The sequence below is a fragment of the Vidua chalybeata genome, chromosome 5 (assembly GCF_026979565.1).
Source record: "Vidua chalybeata isolate OUT-0048 chromosome 5, bVidCha1 merged haplotype, whole genome shotgun sequence".
Classification (NCBI taxonomy): Eukaryota; Metazoa; Chordata; class Aves; order Passeriformes; family Viduidae; genus Vidua; species Vidua chalybeata.
This window is the reverse complement of record NC_071534.1, coordinates 21,146,246-21,160,739: the sequence shown is the minus strand read 5'-3', so window position 1 is coordinate 21,160,739 and position 14,494 is coordinate 21,146,246.

Genomic DNA, 14,494 nt, shown 5'->3' with positions numbered 1-14,494 from the left:
ACCCCCAAGTTCCCCTAAAATTCAGGAACCCGGAAGAACAAAGCTCCTCACCTAAAAAGCAAGCTAGTGAACTGCAGTTATCCTAAAGTTTGTAACAGATATATTTACAGCGATCTTTTGACCCACACATCTCAAGATGACTCATTTTTGAGAAAGTTTAAAGCCTGCCTTTAAAGGATGTCTTCACTACTACATACACCCATATCTGTTGCCTCTGGGGAAAAAAATAATTATAATACATTGCGTTGGTATTGATATATTAATCACACATATGTAATGATTATTCTTGATAATGCAGCTTAACAATATAATGCAGCATTAAGGTAGAGGTCTGATTGCATGTCATTCAGCAAGGGTTGAGCCACTATATTTAGATGCTGACTAATTTGGGAGAGCACTTATCCATCTTCCTGAGGAATTTCCGCAGCTCCTGTTCCTGTGGGATCTGAAGACTTCACACCAGCTGGGCTTTTCACTCCCAGGGTTTCTGCAAGACTGGAACATGCTGACCTCCCCATTCCACACCTGCCTCCTAGGGCTCCCTTCCTCTGCTTGCCATAGTCTTGCAGGTACCAACACTTCTCCTACTCTGCCAGGGGTGGCAAAGACCTGGTGTCACCTGGACAGAGGTGAAGTGAAGGACATGTCCCAGGAAAACTGCATCTGGTGTCTGTGGTGCAGCATCACCCAGATGTACACTTGCAACTAAAATACAGCTTTGACTTAACTGAACACGGTTCTTAGTCAAAATATGGGCATTTTATTTTTTCATATGGTGTATGTAGGAAGAGTAGAGAATTCTTGAATTAGGTGTAAATGCTCCCCTTCAAGTTCCCCTTAAGGATGCCCCAGTGCATTTCCAGTACAGGGCACTGTGTTTATCTGCAAGGTATCTCTAAGGAAGCATCCTTACCTAGGAGACATGGGCTTCCCACATCTGCAGTGCTGCTGAGACATGTTTGCTGGGAGCCAGAAGAAAACATCGCTCACATCTAAGATGAGGAGCCATGGTTACAAAGTCCACAGGGACAGCAGAAGTCAACTCAGCAGTGATTTTCCCACATTGAAAAGATCCATGTCCTGGATAGACCCAGGGATTTGCAGCCAAAGCCTTTTTAGGAGCTTGTGATCTGAGCATGCAGACAGACCCATCAGTGGCAAAAGCTGGAGGAGGCATCAAAGGCCTGACAGAGAGGCTGGCAAGGAGAAGCTGCAAGACTGAAGCTGGACCGAGAGAGCCAAGAATCACCCATCATCCAGCCCAGAGCTACAGCAACATGAAAAGACAAGGCAATCAATCTTTCTAACTTACTTGGCTACATGATCAAGGAACATTAAGCACTGCATCACAAGGCTGCTGTACTTGGAAAGGTATTTCAGGTCCACAGTGTACTGAACCAGAGCGTCCTGAGCAAGGCTGGGTGGGAGGTTACTGGTTGATTCTTATAGAGACAGCAAACTCCTCAGCACAGGAAGAAAGGACCACCCATAAAGATTGCACACGTGAGCTATACAAATCTCTCACTCCTTTGAGCAGACCCCGGGATCCAGGCAATGAAGCACATTTGAATGTCTATGGCAGGAACACGATCCCACAGAGTACAAAGACAGCATGGTGCACACAAGGTTAGAGATAGCTGAGCCAGAGGACACAGGAACTCAATCTCATTTCAGCACAGGGACCTGTCTATCCCTGCTTTGTAACAGGTGGACAAACAAATAACAGGATCATATTTGATTGCTCCCCTCAGAAATGTCAGGTCATCATTGCAAGGGCAGCTGGCTGAAATGAATGTGGTTTTAAAATCACTGCATTTAGCTGTGACTAAAGCTACCAAACAAGAAAGCTTAATCTATTATTGTTATCCATGGGTTTGAGGGTTTTGTGGGTTTTTTTTTTCTTTTCCTTTTAATTTTTTCTTTTAAATTGTTTTCTGGAAAAAAGAAGTAGTGTTTCTTTCTCCCTTGCTACTTGGCAGTCTGATTTGCAACTAGTTACACCCTGAAGAATAAATAAGGTATTTCTATTTGCAAATCAAGAGAACAACTTGGCCGCATGCTTAAACATCTTAGTATAGTAGAACAACCATTCACTGTTTTTTAAATAGTTACATTTTAAAATTTTTTAACTTATATAAAGATCATTAGGAAACAGCTTAGAATCCAGAAAAGTAGCACTTAAATTGATATTATAAGCTAAGTCGAACAATATTACATGTGCTGGACAGAAGTCACTTATCAAAATACTTTACATAAAACATATGGTTTGTTACCCAAAGAAAATAGGCTAATGGAAGTTATTTTCTTTTTGGTGTTCATCAAGTCTGTAAAACTAGTAGATATCAGCCTAAATTTGAAGAGAACAGACTTCCCCTTTTCATTGTCTATTTTGCTTCTTAGCTTTGAGTGGGTTAACTGTTGGACTGATGTAAACTGGAAACAAAAGCAGGGAAAATGTTATTTAGCTGCAAAAGGGATCTCAGATGTCAAAGTGATCCACCACTTCAGTAAACTCTCGCTCTTGGCAAATAGCTGGTTCAGCCAGTTTTTTTAAATTTATGGCAAATAATCTCTCCTGACAACTTTAATTTTAAACCTTGGTCCTTCACTTTTCTTATGCTCCAGAGGAAAAAAATGTGGACCCTTAAGACTAAGAGAAGCCTCCACAGCCTGTCCCATCTGTGTCTCCCTACTCCTCCCAGTCTCTGAAGGCAGCTGGATAGGGTAAAGCCAGGCATAGCAGGCCCCTCTTGCATGGGGAGAGAGAAGGGGGAAAAGGCAGAAGATGCTACAGGCAGATGCTATAGGAGAGGAGGAGATGGCTGCCCAGGTGGCCCACTGTGAGTTAGATGCCTAAGCAATTAATTGGGAGAATTAGGGTTTGCAATTGGTTTCCTTGTGGACTAAGACAGTGCCTAAACCAGCCAATACACATCTGAAAAGGGAGTTATGGCTACATCCCATCTTTCCCAGGTGCTTTGCTGACTGAGTTGCTGGGTAAATACTGCAAAAGATCAAGGTGCTTGAATACCACTGCAAGAAGCAGACAGGGACTGACTGTCTTTTAAGGCATGCATATAGCAATGGCTTATTTTTGTTCAGGAAGCAACTTATGTTCTTCCCATATGGGTGTTTTTGAATGCAGCCCCAAAATAACAACCTCCAGTTGGTTGGGAGTGAGAGTACAGAAGAATGAGCAAAGCTGTAAACAATCAAATTCTCCAGAGAAATAAGTAGCAGTAAGGAGTTCCTAATCAAAGGCTATTCCATGCCTTTATAAGCATTATTAAACTCCTAAAGGGGCAAGCTAGACTTGGAAACTCCCCATCTAAGAAATCTGCTCCAGAAGGTCTCGGATGGAAGTTATATGTCACCTCACTATCAAGTCTCAGATCCCAGGGGAGCACTGATTAGCAGTGCTGAGGACATCATCTCAAAACCAGTTCCCATAGATTTGGAAGGTACATGAACCTCCTGTGATTGCTGGGCAGAGTGCCTGGGGATTACTCCAAGGCTCACACCAGACACTCAGCACTCTGGGCCAGAGAAAGACCCAGAAAAGCACCCCTGGCAGAAGATGTAAGCAGTCAGTGCCTGGGGGTACAGTACTGAAGGGCTGTGTAGGGCTGAGGAAGCCAAGTCTGCTAAGGACTCCATTATTCTGCCTGAAGGGTGCAGCTAAATGTCCACAGCAGAACACACAGCTTTTGCCTCAGTAGCAGCTGGTTTATCTGTTCCAGCAGAGGCTAGGAGTAAGCTAACATGCGTGCAGTGTGGATGTTCCCATGCACGCTCTTCAATGAGAGGGCTGACCCAGAGAATCACATCAGCCCTGTCCTGCTGCTGGGGTGTAGGACAGACAGAGTTCATGGCCAAAGCAGCAGACTATTCCCCCACCCAAGTATTGGCTCCTCTTGAGCTGCCTCTTAATATTAGAATTATTTTTCTCCCACAGCCTCTGCTGCTGCCCAGGGTGCTGTCAGGGAGGGGGCTCAGTCTGTTCCCAGCACAGGATTGTTGTTAGCACTTACACCAGTGCAGACTGGCTGGGGCACCATCAGTCCACCACCTAGGTGGTTACTGCAGCACAATGTTGCCCCAGCCCACGATTTCCCTGCTCTTCTCCCAGGTAGGCTGTGTGCTAAAAAGCTGGCACAAAGCTGGTGTGCTGCACAGTGTTTGAGAGATGTCAGGGCCCACCTTCCCCCACACGCATGCACGGCTTTCTGAACTACGCCACTACTGAACAGAGATGTTCCATCCACTGGCCTCTGTATTTGTTTTCATCAGTCAAAAACCAAATCCAAGTCTGAAGGCTTGCAGGATAATCCTAGAGTCCAGATCCAGGCTTCAAATAGAAGGAGTAAAAGTCACAGATATTTATATTAACATGTATAGTTTTTTACATGTTGCAAACATGTTAAAGACAGAATTATCATCTATGTAGCAGATTTTTACTGTATCTTTAATATTAAAGTCTGCGTCCATGTTCATGTTTAGACTGGCTAATATGTTATAGAGATACCATATTTTTGGACCAAAAAGATACCATATTTTGGACTGGTGTAAAAAACATGGCATCAGTAAAATGCCGTATTTCAATTAGAAAGGAAAGTCTTGAAAGAATAGTCCGATCTACCAGTAATAAATACAGGCAGGAGAAATTGCACCAAGCTGGCTTTATCAGAAAGGAAGAAATGGAAACCGGAGAGAGCTGTCTGAACCTCATGTCCCATTTAGGATTGGGCTCTTAGTGGCAGTTTTGAATCATCTGTAAATTCTTCCTGAGCAAGTGGAAAAAGCATCCTCCAGAACTGACTCCAACCAGTATATCCGGTGGTTCCAGGTATCCATGATATATCTCTCCCGACATATTTTTTTGCTTAAACCTTCCTTTGGAAGAATAGGGAAGTGTATTTTTAATGGATTGCTGAGTATGCTAATGCAGAGATGCAGGCTCTGACAATGGTGCCTGGCTGTCATTTAATGCTTAGACTATGGATATGGTTTATCCCAAAGGAAAACACAGCAGTCTTTCACCACTGAGCAGCTAATTACCCATAATGTGCTGAGATACTTTGCAGTTACAGATGGGAGCAGAACTGGCTTCTAGAAGTAAACTGTCTCTAAGTCCTGCATCCTCACTCTAACAGTAAATAGACAACCTCTCAGTCTCTTGTGGCTAAGGGCTATTGTAAACTGTGACTTACAAGATTGAATATATTTTCCAGAGTGGATTTACACTGACTTTACCCTCTTCTTTTAGTTCAGATGGGGATTTGCAGCTGTGTAAACAAAATGAGAATTGCATCTATATCTTTGCCGAGAAAATGTGCTAAATATACAAATAGGCTGCAATGAATATGATTCAATCCTCAAAGCAGACATATTTTGAAGGATTTGATTCCTTTCCCTTCTAAAAGTCAAGCTCTTGCTGTGAGCCTGTATCTACAGAAAAATACTGTTTGTGGGGACCCCTGGTTCTTCCTTTGGCTTAGGGAATACCATGACCCAGAACAGCTCTGCAGCCTCTGTCTCAAGACCCTTTTAAAGAATGGGGAAAGCTGGATGGGATGAGAGGAGGAAATCCCTTCAGTGAACAACAGAGTGTGAAGGGATGTTGCTGTTTTGGAAGAAGACTCCTAATCAAATCTTTGCAAGCCTGTATTTCTCAGCTGAATCACACAGAGGGAAGCTTAGGACAAGTTGTCTCTTGCCCAGCCTGGGCTTGCTCCGTGACAAAGACACCTGTTTCTCTGTGCCGTGGCATTTCGCTTTCAAGAAGCCAGAGAGGCCAAGGCTTATTCATCCATCCATCCGTGTGCTGGTGGCCTTTCCAGAGTCATGTTGAAGTTGGGCTTGGGGCCATTCTGGCAGCATTGCTGGCTTGTGTTAAATCTGCCATTTTGTTAAGGTAATGTCCCCTTAACTCCCCATCTGCTGAGAGTTTCCTGTGAGTGTGCAGACAGGCGTGTGTGTGTGCAGGTGCAGGGCAGCAAGACTGTGAGGAGAGAAGCAGGGAATGTTGTATCCACCTGTTATATCCCTATGTGGCAGTAACTCAGTCTGGGGAGGTGGGATGAGCAGGCAGATGAGGGCACTCCTACCAAAGCAAATGGGAGCCCCAGCCCACCCAGGACATGTAGGGGAGTTTGTGCCATGCCTGTGTTTGCACTGGGACTGTTCCACACCAGGTGTATGGTTTAATGAGAGGGACCTACTTTCCCTCGCAGTAGGCTGGGTCTGGGTGGACTAGGATGCAAAGCTGTGGGGAACCAATCATTTATCATGAGCTGCCCAGCCTTGGCATGAGCAGTGGGTCCAGCTGGAGACAGCAAATCTCTATTGCTTAAAGAGAAAAAAGGAAGCAAGAAAAGAGGTTAATGCTGCTTACCCTTGATAAAGCTTTTAGCTGCGAAATGTCACATTCTTCAAAACCCAATCAGCCAGTCATGCCTTAGGCTTAGCAGCTGTAACTCTAATTGGACCAAGAAAATTAGTTGATCTGCAGCTGAAAACACAAAACACAGAAAAAAAAAACCAAAACAAAACAAAACAAAACAAAACACACAAAAAAAAAAACCAAAACAAAAAAAAAAAAAAACCACAAAAAAAAAACCACCCAAAAAAACCCCAAACAAACAAACAAAAAAAGCCCCCCCCAAAAAAAAAACTCCACAAAGCACATGCTAATCGAGTTACCATGTTGAGAGGGTCTGTATGACATGAGTGTTCACTTCATTGCCAGTGTGGCCTTTACAGCCCCCTCCAGATGACAAAGCCCTCTCTGAACTCTGCCTCCAAAGTGCCTGAGCTCCTAAGATGCAGCAACCACGCCAAATTGCCCCATAAAGAAATGCACTTTTAATTGCTGGTATCAGTCAGCCTTGGAGCAGTGGAACAAGCAGCTCACCCAGATGATTAGCATTCCTGCTGCTGGAAGAGAAGGAGTCCAGGCTCGTGGAGGGATGCAAATGTTGACTGACACCTTCCCACACTCATTGTGCAGTTGTCTCCTTCCTGGGGAGAAGGGCATGCTCTCCTCTGTCCATGGCTGACAGCACCATACATCACCTCTCTGTTTCCTGCAATGTGAATCCAGTGGCACTACCAAGAATAGCTCCAGACCTCAAGACAGGGAGGGAGCTGCCCAGGGTCCGAGTGTAGAAGCAAAGAAAATGATTTCAGGAGCCAGTCAGATGGACAGTTTCCCATTTTAAGCTGTGCATTCCATATTTATTTATGTGCACTGCCTCCAAGCAATCTTCATAATGGCAGACTAGACCTGGATTTCTGATTGTGAGAGTTCCCTGCCCTGCTGTGTTCTGAAAGGCTGAAATGTGTTGCAGCCTGTCCTGGAGGACTCCTGGGACTCTTGTTTGTGAAAGGCAGGGCTGTGCTTGGGTTGTTTAGGGGTAAGAAAGGCTGCTGTTTATTGTGATGGTAACTCCTTGCCAGAAGAGGACTGCTCACGACAGGGCACCTCCCAGAGTCTGAGTCTGTCGAGCTTTATACAAGCAACAAAAATTAAAGTGGCTTTCACCACTTTCCCTGGAGATCAGTCAAAAACCAGATGGATCCCAGCATTCAGAGACTGTCATGGCACTGGACAGAATGTCTGCTTCACAAACCATGTCCAACAGTTCTTCCTTTTCCTTGATGTCTGCATCCACGGGGCTTTTGTGGGCTATGATTATAGCCTCTATTAATCACCCCATTTTAGGTTTTTCCCATATGCAAAGGCCTTACTACCTATGGAGGGATAGATCTACAGCTGCTACATCTTTCAAACAAAGGGTAATTTCTACCAAGCAAAGAAATTGTTAGTGCAGATAGAGATTTTTGATGTGTATGTTTAACAATGAGGTATGAAATCCTGCTTCCATGCAGCTTCTTTCCTCTTGGGTCCCAAAATCTTTGAAAGAACATACAGCACTGCAGTATTTCTCCAGGCTCTCTTCAGGGCCATTCTTCCATGCATTTCCTTTTCCAAATGTTGCTGCCTGCTTTTCACAGGAACAGTAATAGGTTAAAGCCTTTCATCTTCCTTTAATTTGGGCAGAAATACCTATCTATATTTGAGGTAGGAGATGCTCTTATTTCAGTTACTCATTTCACAAAGGAGTTATTTTACAGGAAATGCTTTATGGGTATCTCATGCACAAAGTTTCATAATTCCTTTATTTGCAGAGGTATCATTGTATCAACATGAGCAAACTCAAGAGAGCAGAGGAAAGAACTGTTCCAGGGTCTGTCACAATCAAAGAGGAGTACTCCAAGTGAGATTTGGGGTCCTAAATTCTTGAGTCATCAGGGGTGTGATGGTCAGGTCACACTTCCAGCAGTTTGGGTTTGTCCCTGCTCTAAATAGGGTAAAATAGGTATGTAAAAAATAGGTTTCTTCTTTTGCAGATTCCTGTGGTGGATTCTGGCAGGGTGTGACTGAGGAGAGGGAGATATGACTCTCAGAGATGAGAGTGATCTGAGCTGGACTCTAAGCAATGAGTTTCCCCAGCACCCTTCTGGTAAGTGCCCACACTCAAGATCACTATTCCATAAAGATTGCTGGTTGTTATAAATAAAAAATGATCCAGCCAAATTTAAAAAAATAAAAAGAATTTATTTTAGCAATAGAGATCTAACTTAGCCAGCCACAAGGAAAAGGACAGTGCCAAGCCCGGGATCGGCGCTGGGTGCAAGACACAGAGATCAGCCTCAGCAGAGGTTTCCCCCTATGCTCCCACACCACCATCCTGGTACAAACGATTTTTAGAGGGAAAATTTTGCCTGAAGCCAGGATTTCGGCATTCAGTTCTTTGTTTCATTCAAAGGCCCATAAGTTGATGAGATTTCCTTCTCGGTGACAAGGTAGAACAATTCGAAGTCCGGTGTCATTGAAACTCTTGATGAAATTTATGGGAACACAGTATTCACATGTATCAGCCCAGGGGATTTTCCTGATGTCCATCTCGGGTCGTTCACGCGACGATCAGCGCCTGCGTGTCTCCATATCGCCTCAGATAAGGCCACTGGCGAGCCACATCCCTTTGCTTGTAAATTGGGTTTCTACACACACCTGGTTTTGCCTGAGAAGGGGGGCTTCTAATGCCAAAGGGTACATTCTAACAACTATTTAATATTTTATATATATATAATGCAAAAAAATGGCTCGAATTATACCTGTTACATATAACACTTGTCAAAGTGACCTAAGTAGTAAGTGTTGCCTTCCAAGGCTGTGACAGAAACCAATGCCAACCAAACTGCTTGTGTTTCGTTTTCTGGCTGACATACCTGACCTGTGGAGCCAAGACCAATTTGCTGCCTGCTATTCCTCTCTCATGTCTCTTTAGACACTGTTGCTTCGTGTTTCTCCCTCCCAGGGAGCATGTGTGCTTTTTTGCTGTTTCCAGCAGTTAGCATTTGACATGACTTGTTCTTACTGAGTTGTCTTCATATCCCTTCTCTCTTTAGACTGCTAATGCAGCTGTGGTTGGTGCTTTTGAACCGGGACTGGTCTGCAGATCTCAGGGTTAGTTGTGACTGCAGGCTAGGCTTCAAAAATTAAGTGCTTTGTTGGAGTCCTGTCTGAGAACTGGAGAAGGATCAAATGTGTCCACTATGCAGCCATCCATCTCCCTGGTGTTTCATAATATTATCCATCTGTATTTTTGCTTTCTTACAGGAAAGGCTCGTGGGGTTACAGAGGTACAAATTAACACATCTTGGTGAGATTGTGTTTAAGAATATTTGTTGTCCATCTGTGTGGAGAGAAAAATCCATTTCTGTTAACATGGTTGTTTTCCTTCTGACACTTGCTGTCTGCAGTACCCACTGTGGAACAAGGAGTGTTGGAAGAAGGGAAGAGCTTTACAGCAAGTGAAGCAGTGCCTAACTTTGCATGGGGCTGGTAAGAGTCGATACTAGAGAGCGAGAGGGAAGTTTTGGGTGAAGGAAGGTGGCAGAGGAAAGGAAAGTATTTGTAATGCTCCCCCTTCCCACCCCCAAATGCCACTGGAGACAAAGCCTACAGTGGCATGGTGCCACAGCTGGGGTGCAGTATCTAACAGGGCTCTGTTAAGTGCATGCTCACTTCTATCTTAGTGGACAAAGAGGGACTGCAAAGGGAGGTTTTGCAGAGAACAAGCACTGCACTGAGCACAGATTGGCATACCCTTGTCTTACAGGGCTCCTTAAAGGTCTGATGGCAAGAGTATCAGCCTTTCCGCACAGCCACAGGCTTGGACACTGTATTCATGATCCTCTTTTACTCTCCCTGACAATGGCAGGCTATAGAAAGCAGCAGAGATGTGAAGGAATCTGTCTGTCCTCTCATCGGAGGGTGGCTTTGGTCATCAGGTCAAATCCAAGAAAATGGCTGGCATGGAGTGCCTGTAAATCCCTTTGTGAGCAGAAAGACAGGGGGTAGCAGCTAGAGAGGAGAACAATGAGCAGCTCTATGCTGTCCCTCTGCCACCCCTGCAAGGCACCCCCTCCAGGAGCCACTCAGCCCATTTTAAATGTATTGCCTGTCACTTCTTTGAACAGTGAGGAAGCACAGTGAGAGGCACTCACCGTGTCTCCCACAACCCCCTCCAACATCTGGGATTTGTCTTGCTAACTGTGTCTGTGTGCTGGGTCACTCTTACTGCTGCAGCAAGGGAGAAATGCGAAGCTGCAGAGACTGGAGAGAAACAGCAGGCAGCAAATCATGCTTGGCTGTGCAGTCCATGTGTGCTTGGCCTTTGTTTTGCACTGGGCTCTGCCACAGCCTCAAAAGGCAGTGGTGTCCCTACATGATTCTGGCCTGTTGGACTCTCTTGGAATAGATGGTGAGGAGGGGAGATGCTGTCTGTGTAAGGTCAGTAGCAAGATCTGACAGTCTGAGTGAAGCTGAGGGACATCTCCATTAGCACACACAGATACAGGTGATATTCCAGGACCTCTCTGCACTGCAATGGTGGGACAACTAGGGAATGCAAAACCTTTAGCTGAAGGAAGAGTTTAAAATTGTTCTGTAACATTTTTCTTGGCTATTTATGACTTTGTGTGATCTCATTGTAGTTGGGACTGGCATGCTGCAGCCTTAGGTCTGTGTATCTTCCTTCAGCAATAACCAGAGGGGAGGTGACAGTACCTGCCCAGTCATTCTTAGGGCTAACTGCAATTTTCATATTCATTTTATAGCCTGGGGTTGATCAAAAAGGAAGCCTGAAGGAAGATTACAGACCCAAGCCACCAAATGTGAGGACCTTGCAGTGCAGGCTGGCTTGCATGTAAGTGTTAGCTTGCCCAGGTGCTTGTGAACAGACCACAGTCTTCTTCCTCATTGTGAACCCAACAAATCTGTGCTTGCTCTGGGCAGGCTCTATCAGGAGCAGTGTTCTCCTCTAGAGATGCTGGCATGAAGTGTGAATGCCCCTTTCTCCCTCCCTTTTGCATTTTCGTGATGCTCATGTGCCTCAAACAGGACAGTTGTGAGGCAGGAGTTGGGGCAGAGGGCTGGAAGGGCTGTTAAAGGCAGCTCGAGTAGCTGTTCCCTTTCCAAAAGTACATCCTTTTTCAGAATAGCTCAGCTCCTGTCACCTTCCTCTGCTTTCTCCTGACCAGAGGATGAGAAAAATTGGAAGTACTCCAAAAGAATGTGTATGGGCTGGCTTTGGTTCATCAAGTCATATAATAAATGCCCTGAAGCTCAACGTTGGGAGTGCTGGAAAACTGCACCCTACCTAGAGGTGATTTTCATATAGAAAAAGCAATCCAGCCACAGAGCGTTGAGAACTCTCTGAGCTCCTCTCCACCTTTGATGATCCTAGAGAGGCTTGGCCAGGTTCACTGAGAAACACATCAGGGCATGTTTGGCAGGCCAAGGCACGGAGGGATACTAACTTGGGCAGCCAAGGCTTTTTGCTTCTGTGCTGGCTATGTGGGAAGTCCTAGCACCTCTGGCTAGGTGCTAATGGGACACTGAAGGTGTTTGTAGCAATGTCAGTGCTGGCCTGCCAAGCATCTTGAAGCATGAGTCACCTCTTCCTGAATCATGAGACTGGCCTACAAGTTATTAATATTTATTTTCTGACTGAAAATAGGAATGACCTGCCTTTACTTCCAAACCTTTGAATCTGTAGGATTAATGCCAGTGATGCTTGCAGAATTTTCTCTGCATTCACAAAAACTTTGTTTTGTTGTCTTTGTGTTGTTTTCCCTGCTTGAAAATAAAAATGATGAGTTTATTCTTCTCATCACACAGATCCAAATCCTGAAGGACTCATCAGCTGTTAGGAGATTTACTGTAAAACCACAAGGATTTGCAGTGGTTATTGACCAGCCATATGCTCAGCTCAGTGCAGTGCCCTTTTGCACTTCTGACCAAGCTGCCTATCTGTCCACTTTAAAGCTCTCCCTGCTGGCAAGAGTTTACATTAGCTCAGCTACAGCGAGGACATCAGATTTATTCCCTATTTGCCCTTTTCAGTATTCACAAATAAAATTTGTCCAGCATGATAGATGCAGCTGCTAGTGGTGTCTAAAAAACCTGTAACTGAGGATGCAGTAAGCTAAGATGGAAGAAAAATCTCCAATCGACCCCATGAACTACTACTACATGCTGGAAAAGTATCTTGGAGATTCATTCTGCCAACAGAATCCCTGGCTTTTCTTCACCTTTTCCTTCACTTAAATGGGGAGGAGCTGCTTAGCTGTCCACCTGAAAACACTTAGAACCTGAAACCTCCATGCTTTGTATTGGCAGTGAGAGAAAAAGCTGTCATACATCCTCTTCATTTTCTCCTTGGAAGTGCAGCATTGTGTCTGTGGTGCAGACCTGGAGCACATGGTTTGGTAAGGCTGGGTGTGTAAGGGCTAAAGCACAGCAGTCAGTGGGTCATCCATCCTATTTTTAGTCATGCACTCTGTACCTGAAGCACCCTTGGCTGGCTGCTGGTGGTGAGTAAAACCTGGAAAGCCAGTAACCTTTCTCAGGTCATGCTCTCATGGGTGATGGATGGGGTGAAGGGCACTTTGCAGGCTCCTGCTGTTGCCCAAAAGCTTGTAAAGCCTCCAGAAGGAAAACCAAGGCAAGGTGGGGAGGCTTTGCAGGAAGCTCAAAGCTCTGGCAGATCATTTATTTCTGCTTAATTGCCAAGGATGTAAAGCAATTGTTGACAAGGCTGCGAGAGAAGGAAAGTGCCCTTTCCCACCTTCTCAACCTGCTCGTGGTTGCATAAGCCTCAAGGCACGGAGCCTGAGGTTGCTATGCCAACTTGCATCCTTCCTCCCATCCACCTCCCCATGTCAACAATGCTGTGGGCCCAAAGGAGCGGGACGCCATCCTGAAACAAAGCAAACGATCAGATCGACCTGCAGCGGAGGCTCTGCTCCGGCAGGGGAGCAGACTGAAGGACTTTGTGAGCTGTCTGTACCCATGGCCCTTGTGCCACCGACGAGAGAGTGCACCAGAGCAAGTGGTTTGCAGCACTTCTGCTTCAGTGTCCCGAGTGCTTTACCTTTGCTGCTGAATTTGGTTTCAAGTCCTCATTGACAGCACAGAGTCTGTGTTGTTACCCATTAAAGGAATTACAAGTTCAGCATGAGTCTGTGCCTGCTTTCCCTGCTGTAGCATTAAAATAAAGTGTCTTTCAAAGGCACTGGGAAGGAGGAATCGCTATTTCCAGGTGCTTACATAAACAGTCTTCAAGTGCAAAAATGGAAAAACTGGAACTCCTTAGGCTCTTCACCTACCCCCTCCCTTAAGAAGGACACTACATGGACCTAGGTTGTATGGTAAAAGGGTCAAATCCTTGAAAGAGAACAAAAAAGCACTGTGACTTAGGTCTATGCCACATAGAAGAGGCTGGCAGATGAAGCAGTTCCCTGTTTTAGCATTTTATCTTAATTAGCAGTGCTTTCCAGCACCAATTCTATGGTTAGCCCCTTTCCCCCATCTTTGTTTGACCTCCCACATAAATCACAAACTCTTTTCTTTACACACCAGCAATAAACAGGAATGGAAATCCTGATGAGTTATTTTGCCTGTAATTAAATTTGTCCCTTCTGTTCATTTCACAGATGCAGTTGCCCTCTGATTCGAAGCAAAGTGCAGGTCAGTGCCAATGGGAGCTTTTAATAATCTGGTAGTCTGATTGGGCGCTGAAGATGGAAAGTTTTCTTGTTAATTGGACTGTTGTGTAATTATCTAAGAGGAACAAGCTCCTCTGGACAGAGGAAGACTCAGAGAATGCAGTGTGATGGAAAAGGTAATGGGTAAATTTATACTCCTGTACACATCCTCTAAGCCTTCAGGCAGAACAAACACATAGAAGATGCCTTAGATCTTATTTCCTTTGACTCAGCAGCTTGCTTTGTCATTTACACCAGAGAAAAAGGCACTTTGGTAGACTTTCATGTTAGAATGATCACTCTTTACATTGCTAAAAGTGAAGTGCCACGCTAGCACAGCCTGCAGCCTGGGGAGAGGACACAGACTCATACCAAG